Source organism: Crocuta crocuta, unplaced genomic scaffold (genome assembly GCF_008692635.1).
Source record: "Crocuta crocuta isolate KB4526 unplaced genomic scaffold, BGI_CrCroc_1.0 scaffold2, whole genome shotgun sequence".
Lineage (NCBI taxonomy): Eukaryota > Metazoa > Chordata > Mammalia > Carnivora > Hyaenidae > Crocuta > Crocuta crocuta.
In genome coordinates this window covers 2,120,149-2,129,223 of record NW_027528640.1, presented here as the reverse complement: position 1 = coordinate 2,129,223, position 9,075 = coordinate 2,120,149, and positions in this window count along the sequence as shown.

Sequence of the window (9,075 nt, the reverse complement as noted above, 5' to 3'; positions counted from 1 at the left end):
TCTCTTCCCCTCCCCTGCTCATGGTCTGTCTCTCTCTCTCTGTCTCAAAAATAAAATAAATAAATAAATAAAAATTTAAAAATAAAAAAAAAAAAAAAGAAAATGAACCTGTGATTTGGTATCTGTAGTCCCTCACAATTTGTGAGGTATTTTCTGTTCTGTTGCCTGATTCTTCAGTTTCCTTGTATGTTACCAAGAACACATTTTAACTTCACGTAAACTTAAATTTATCCCCAAACTTAAAATAATCTAAACACGTGGCATTAGAAAGCATCATAAAATAGTACTGCATATAGATGAAGAAATGATATTGAGTGATATATCATCAATGGGGTGGCTATATAGTCTATAAATGTGGAAAAGTGCATTTTTTGAACCCTCATCTTTTCTGCTGGAGTATGCTAAATGTGCAGGGCCATTAGAAAAAAATGAGAGACAGAACTCATCTTAGGTAACATCACAGATGTTTACGCACAGATAAATGAAAATACCACTTTAATGCACTATGTTCAATGCAACTTTTGAGAATACATTAAAACTAGGCATTGGTGCCAAGGGACAATACATCAACAGAATCTTTTACTGTGAACCATTTATTAGATATATGTGCCCATGTTTCCAGACATTAAGTCCACATTGTATAATGGAGTTTCTAAGAGTTTGGGTTGCTTAAAATACACCGTTCAAACGCATTAGCATTATTAAAACTGAGCTGGATCTTAAAACTAATTAAATATTGAGTGGATCACTATTGTCGCCACCTCTGCTACATTTTTCTCTCCTCAGGAATCTTTGCTCCAAATTATGCACAAAATAAAACATAAACTCTTTCACCTTGGCTGTTTTACCATCCACATTTTGCTCACATACTAACTTCCTCATGTTACTGCTCATAATTGTCGTCCGTGTCGCCTCCATGCCCCCGTCTGGATGACACACTATTTGCCACATAATTCTGCTCATTTCTGTCCCTGCAGTTTTGCTAACAGTGCTTACATTATCCAGAATGAAAATTACAGATCTTAAAAATATCTTCATTTAGCTTAGTAAGTGTGAACATGCCCCCAAAGATATGAAGCCACCCTTTTAAGTCCTTAAAGCATTCTTAAAAGATGTATTGCTAGGTAGCTCACATACAGTACAATTCACCAATAGACAGTGCACAGTTCAGCATGTTGTAGGTTTACAGAGCTTTGCAGCCACCACCAAAGGCCTTTTATAGCATTTTCTTCAAATCCAAAAAGAAAGTCCATACCCATTAGTAGTTACTCCTTATTTTCCCCTCCTTCAACCCTTCAGGTCTAGGCAACCACAAATCTACCTTCTGTCTTAGAGATACACCTATTCAACACAGGGCATCCAAGTGTGTCATACAATACATGCTCTCTGATGCCTGGCTTAATTCCCTCAGCATAATGTTTTCAAGATTTACTCATGTCACAGCATACATATTCATTTATTTTGTTGCTATATTATATTCCCTTGTATGGATATACCACATTATATTTGTCAGTTGATGGACAATTGGCTTGCTTCTATGTTTGGTTATTACGAATAATAATGATGTGTACAACTTTTTGTATAACCCTATGGTTTACTTTCTCTTGGGTATATACTTGAGTGGAATTTCTAGATCATATGGTCACTTTTAGTTTAAAAACTCTGAGTAACTACCAGAATGTGTTCTGGAGTATTTAAACTGTTTTATATTCTCACCAGGAACATAAAGGGATACTAATTTCTTTGTATTCAACATTTAATCTGCCTTTTATAGTTTCTCGAGTGTGTATGAAGCTATATCTTGTTAGGGTTTTGATCTGTCTTTCCCTAATGGTTAATTAGGGCATATTTTCATGTGTTTATCAGCCATTTTTATTTTTTCTTAACCATTTTATTTATTCTTCTTTGGAGAAATGTCTATTTCTCATTTATACCTTCTTAGGAGTTTTTCTTCATATAATTGAGTTTTGAGAGCTCTTTACTATATACTTAGGATACAAGTCTTCATCACATACATAAATGGTAAAGTTTTTTTTCCCCAATCTCTTGCTCGTCTTTCCACTTTCTTGGGGATATCCTCTGAGGCACAAAAGCTTAAATTCTGATAAACTAAATTTGTGTATTTTTCTTTTCTTATTTGTGTTTTTATTGGATTACTGGGTTATATGGTACATATATTTTTAATTTTTTAAGGAACCTGCATACTATTTTCCAAAATCACTGCACAAATTTGTATCTCTAACAACAGTGTAGTGCAAGGGTTCCCTTTTCTCTGCACTCATGCTATCACTTATCTTTTTGATATGTCATTTGAACACATTTATAACAGATGATTTCAAGATTCTGTCTGCTAAACCTAACATCTGGGCCTCCTCAAAGCAGTTTCTCTGCTTGTTTTTATTTTTCTTTTAACCTATATTTGGTCATACTTTATTATTTACTTGCATAACTTATAAGTTTCATTAATTTTTTTTGCTAAAAACTAGAGATTTTACAGAATATATTGCAAGAAACCTAGATATTGATTCCCCACTCCTGACCAGGAGTTTCTTTCTTTACTGACTTGGATGGCATATTTTAGTGAAGGCCGTTTCCCACCCAGCACAGTGTCTGATGTGGGTCCGCAAAGAGCACAGCCCTGGGAACGCACAGTCTCTCTTGGTTGCAGTTTTAGTGCAGTCTTTAATTATTTCCTCCCCTGATTTCTCTCCCTCTGCAGGTGCCACAGTCAGCTGCTCCCCTCCGCTAATTCCCAGCTAATTACTTTGTTCTGGACAGTGCCCAGGAGGTTGACATCCCTTCGCAGTTTCATCCACTGCATTTGGGACAGTTTCACGGGCAGTCTTAACAGCCGGTCCCAGAGGTCTGTTCTGACCCTAGGTGCCTATTCTATCTCTTCTCTTCTGTTCTAGCTGCTTCATGGTTTAACCGTTTTCTCTCATGAAGCTACGACTCCCTGCCCCTTTTCATTGTTTACCACCAAAACCCCACTTTTGGTGGCCCTGCTCTTAGGCTTCAACTTCCATACACTTTTTGCCCCCAAATAAATTTAATAATTTATGGTATGATAAGCAAATCTCTCCGTCATTACCATTCTCAGGCCAAACGTCTAGATCACCATTCAGGAACTGTAGACATGGGCGTAGTTCCTGTCCGGATTTCCATACCCTCTGCTGAGCAGTGGTAGTAGTCTCTGCTGTCTACAGCTTCCATCTCAACACAGAGCCTCTACCATCCTCAGGGCTGCAGTGAGGACTATCAGACCCTCACATTCTCAGCCTGCCGCACCTGGGAGACAGCTTGCACCTTGGAATGCTGGCTGGCTAAGATCCTCCTATTGCGCTTGCCTGGAGAGCATCTGTGACATGGAGCTGAAGCAGACAGAGGAACTGACGATATGTCCCTCCTGGAAGATATTGTCGCCCTAGACTGGGAAGGGTGGGGAGCGGGATCTCTGTGCTCTGCACCAACCAAAGCAGAATTCTGTCATGCAAGGGTGAGGGCAACAAGCGCGTGCGTTGTGGCTCCAAACGCCACAGACTTTTACTGTTCTTAACAACAGTTAGTGCATTTTCTCCGATGTTGTGGTTTTTTTTTTCCTGTTTGTGGAACATCCTTCAGACAATTTTTAGAGGCTTTAAGTGGCTCGTTTTGTTTTGTTTTCATGAGTTACAGTTGTTTTGCTGGGGATCAGGTCCACAGAACTGCTCACATCACCATCCCAGAAGTGAATTTGCAAAGAATATTCATAACATTTTATTTTTTAATGTTTATTTCTTTATTGGGGGGGAGGGGCCAAGAGAGGGAGGGAAAGAATCCCAGGCAGGCTCTGTGCTGTCAGCACAGAGCACCATGTGGGCTCTATGCCATCAACCTTGAGATCATGACCTGAGCCAAGATCAAGAGCTGGAGGCTTAACTGACTGAGCCACCAGGTGCCCCTATACACCTTGTAAATCTCTGTTTCCATACAAATCTTAAATGCTGTGAGCATTCTGAGGTGGCCTTTATGCGTTGATTGCGGGTTTTTGTTTTTGTAGCTGAAATGACATACCACAGTGCATAGCGTTTTGTATACAATATGGCCTCAATGCATGTTTTTTGATTTAAATGTGTGGCACAGGATCAAAGGTTTACTTTAAAATTCCCCAACTGCTTGCAGGGGGGCTGAGATGTCAAAGAAAATTTCTAATCCCTATTGGAACTTCCCATGAATATGGTTGAATAGTAGGGCAGAGGACTACTGACGAATTTGTGATGATGTCCCCACCACTACACCATCAGCAAATAAACACCCAACTGGAAGCTTGCTTTGTGAGGCACATTAGAGTGCCGTGGGTGCTCTGTACCAGTGCCTGCTGGGGTGCCTTATTTGTCAGATGAGGCAAGTTGATTACTGAAGTCACTACTGAGGGTAAAACAAAGCTCCTGAGTGAGAATATCTGTCATCATGCTCCACGATTGCCAGAAACTATTGATTTCCTATTATTGCTTCAAAAAACATCACAAACGTAGTGGTTTAAAACATCGCATATGTGTTATCTTACTATTATGTTGGCTATGTGTCCAACACCAGTCTCACTGGGCTCCAGCTGTTAGCAAGGAAGGCTATGTTCCTTCCTGGAGGCCCAGGGGGGGAAATTGTTGCATCATCGTTCCTAACATTTGCAGGCTTTCTGTGTTCCTCGCTCATTGCATCCATCCTAGCGCTCAGCAGCAGCAGGAGCAATCCCTCGGGTATCACAACACTCCAACATCTCCCTTGGTCTGTCTCCTCCACTTCTACGGCTCCTTGTGATCATTCAGGCCCAAATGGAAAAACCAAGATAATCCTTTTTCTTTTTTTCTTTTTATTATTATTTTTTTTAGGTTGCTTTATTTATTATTATTTTTAAGGTTGCTTAGCAACCTTAATTCTATCTTCAAGATAATTCCTATTTCCTGGATAAGGTAACATGTTCATCAGCTCCAGGGATTAGGAGACGGACATCTTTTGGAGGCCACTATTCTGCTTAGTGCAGATACTGTAGATGTTTTTATATTGTGTTTCTGCACTGAACACGTTCTATCACTGTTAAAAATGGGGGGATGGTCATTTCTGGTGGATCTTGGATTTCACCTACAGATTCAACAGAGTTGTAATTAAATTGCTCTTAGTACACTAGTTCTTCAGGTGGTTATTATGAATATAAACTTTTCACAAGAGGCTACCCATATTTCTTCAATAGTCAACAGTTCCTAATGTATTTCAACTTTTGAATTTTAGCCTTGTTTTAGTGAACATTTTCAAAATGAATCATTATTTAGAATATGTTTCTCTCCCGAGTTAAGTCACAATTAGTTGGCTATGACTCTACATGTTTCCATCTTCCAGACTCTACAATTGTACAAATGGATTCACTCATAGACGTTTCTCCAGGATGTGATTAAGTCACTTTGTTGAGTGTGACTTTTGTGGAACTTTTTTTCCCCTTAATTAAATTCTATCATCTTGACAAATACAACACCTAATGATTTAGGATTTGTGTTCTATCACTATCATTATTATCACCATTAATCAGTATAACAGGTGACTTTTTTTATTAAATAATATGTCACAAAATACTGTAATTTCTTTCAATAAGTTATAAAATGTAGTCCTCACAAAACTCACAGAAGGTAGGTATTATGTATATTTTTTAAGCCATTTAACCCATGACAAAATTGTAGCTCAGAAATGTTTACTGATTTGCCCCAGTATGGTACAACTTGAAAATACATGTTTTCATCCAATGACAAATCAGGTAGCAAGTAAATCTGGGAACACTCTCAGCATATGACCAGAGAGTAGGTGAAAAAGCATCACAATGGATAGCCTGCATTTAAAATATAAAGTCAATATATTTTTCATATCCTATAAATCTTGTTTTTCTGTGAGTCAACATCCTTTGTATCACTGGCATTCAAGCTTTATGGGGAGTGGAAGCTCAATTTAGAATAAAGCTGTCATTGCTCATCTGAGGTTTTGCATCTTAAGCCAGAGCACCGTCTTGTGAGCCAGATATTTCTAAAACAATCTAGAAGAGTTTCCTTGGCTAGAACAGAGGAAAGTTGGAGTAAAGCTCTTACTGTAAGCCCTGGCCTAGAGAAAGGGTGAAGGATATGGTGTAAAGGAAGTGTCTCTTCCAGAGCAAAATGTAAAGGCTTTCAGGACAGTGGGGGTTTGACCAAGGAGACAGATCCCAAGTGGGTAAGAGCAAGGTTAAAGTCCTATGTTCCTAAAATGAACCTATCTTCTCTTCAAATAGGCCAAGGTCTAATGAATGAGCCCCTGGACTTTGAGGATCAAGATCTCACATAAATGAAAGAGGTGGCAGACAACAAAACATGGAAAACCCTCCCCTTCCATGGTGATCTGTGAGGTGATTACAGCGGAGGAGAAATGTGACATCGTGGATTTTGGCTAGGCAAGGGCTTGGTAGAATGTCCACCCTCTTCCTGTGCAGCCTGCATGTGACACTGACAAAAATCTATCTGTTCCCGAGTACTCTGTGGGGTTCAGAGGATTTCTGTGAATCACAAGTCCACAGACCTGCTAGAGACTTCCTGGAGTAAGGGCCAGCTGAGAGCGAGTGCAACAAGCCTGAACTAAAAGGAGGGTCAAGGCGAGGCTGAGAAGAACCTGGGATCAGCAGCGCCAGCCAATGCAAAAATCCAGCTTCATGGGATGGACAGTCACACTTTACACAGGCAGGAAACACACCGGAGCTACTCCGTGACCGTGTTGGTTGTCGGGTAAAAACCAGTCCACATTTCAGTCAGAGGTCAGCACAAGACAGCAAACTTATCAACAGAAATCTCTGTTTTCCCAGCTCAGGCTGAAATATGACCTTCTTTTTCATCCACATACCATCAGGGGAGGACAAGATTTTATCCATGTGGCGTATGTGGGGCTAAACCATGTGCAGGTTGGCGTGGGTAGGGGAAGGTTGTGGTGGAGAAGCCAGGAAAGCCTGACCACTTATCTAGGTGAGGGTGAATTTACATTAAAAAGACCACATTAAAATGAAAAAGGCTGAGATAACCGGGGATAGATACACTCAGTCATGAAAACCAGAAAATGTTACTCAGAAGAGGTCTGTAGCACTGTAAAATCTGACTGGCTTCTGCATCAGATTATGACCCTTCTAACAACAAATTTTCATCAGTGGACTCTTCCGTGGAGTAAGGTGAAATAAGACAGGATAAGGTAAGACAGGTAACGGCATGACTAACACAACTGGAAAAGATCTTCCCGACTCTTAAAACCCTGGGTTACTTCATCAGATAACTTGTTCGTGTTCTGCTTCAGTGTTTCCTCTGCCTAAGAAATTGCTATGAAAAATCTAGTGATGCCTGTTTGACAAAGATAGAAATACACAATTTTGCTGGTAAACAGTTACAAATGGAGTAGTATGTTCATTATTTTCTTAAGTTTATTTTACTTATTTATTTTGAGAGAGAGACACAGACAGACAGACAGACAGAGAATCCCAAGGAGGCTCCACACCTTCAGCGTAGAGCCCAAGGTGAAGGTGGGGCTCAACCCCAAGAATTGCAAGACCATGACAAGAGACAAAATCAAGAGTAGAATGCTTAACTGACTGAGCCACCCAGGCACCCCATTGAGTATTATGTTCTTCTTCTTCTTTTTCTTTAATGTTTTTATTTCTTTCTAGGAGAGAGAGAGAGACAGTGTGAGCAGGGGAGGGTCAGAGAGAGAGGGAGTCACAGACTCCGAAACAAGCTCCAGGTTCTGAGCTGGCAGTCAGAACAGAGCCCAACGCGGGGCTCGAACCCACAAACCGCGCGATCATGACCTAAGTGAAAGTCGGACGCTTAACCGACTGAGCCACCCAGGCGCCCCTGAGTATTATGTTCTTAAACAGAACCTTATTACTATTCTAAGGTTTTTATTTTTTTCTTTTTTTCTAATCTAAGCACTAGACTTTCTACAAATGGCCACACATGCAGCCACTAGAGTCCATAAGTGCCAGAACTATCTTTTTCAATGATTTTTATGGCCTAACTTTACTCTGTATGGCTGCATTAGGTTCATATGGGTGAGACTAAAACTGTCAGCCAGCATCAGCCCCTGAAGACTCATTTTAGAGCAAAGGTTGAGTTTACACTCTCAAAAGTAGCTCCTTTGGTTGATGCTTGACTTCTATCTTTTAAATAAGTATAGTATGTGCTCCAATGTCCTCAGTTCATGAATTAAAGAGACATACTGAATTAATAACAGAATGCCAATTCATTAATTTACCTTGTGAAATATACTAGCTGATTTCCTTCTAGTTACCCACTTCTCTCTGGGTACAAACTGTATAGGAACCCAAAGTTGTTACTGAGAATGTTGGTGAGTTTAGAATCACAGTAAGGGAAGTTCATGATAGAAATTAAATGACTACAGACCTACTGGACTATGAAAGATGAATTCCTCTCCAACTATTGTGATATCAGGGGCATATAAATAAGAGATACCAAGGGAAGGGGTGCCTGGGTGGCTCAGTCAGTTGAGCATCCGACTTCGGCTCGGGTCATGATCTCACAGTCCATGGGTTCAAGCCTCGCGTTGGGCTCTCTGCTGACAGCTAGCTCAGAGCCTAGAGCTTGTTTCAGATTCTGTCTGTCTGTCTCTCTCTCTCTCTCTGACCCTCCCCTGCTTGCTCGCTCTCTCTCTCTCTCTCTCTCTCTCTCTCAAAAACTAATTAAACATTAGGGGCGCCTGGGCGGTTCAGTCAGTTGGGCATCCAACTTCGGCTCAGGTCATGATTTCCCAGTTCGTGGGTTCGAGACCCACGTCGGACTCTGTGTCGGGCTCAGAGCCTGGAGCCTGTTTCAGATTCTGTGTCTCCCTCTCTCTCTCTCTGACCCTCCATTGCTCACGCTGTNAAAAAAAAAAAAAAAGAAAAACCAAGGGCAGGTCTTGGTATGACACTGGATATTGGCTTTCACATTTTATTTTTCTTTCTCTTATATTATCTTATTAATCTGCATTTTTCCCTAGTTAAAATGATGATCCCAAAGTAGGGGTCTTCTCACTCTTCTGTGGGGC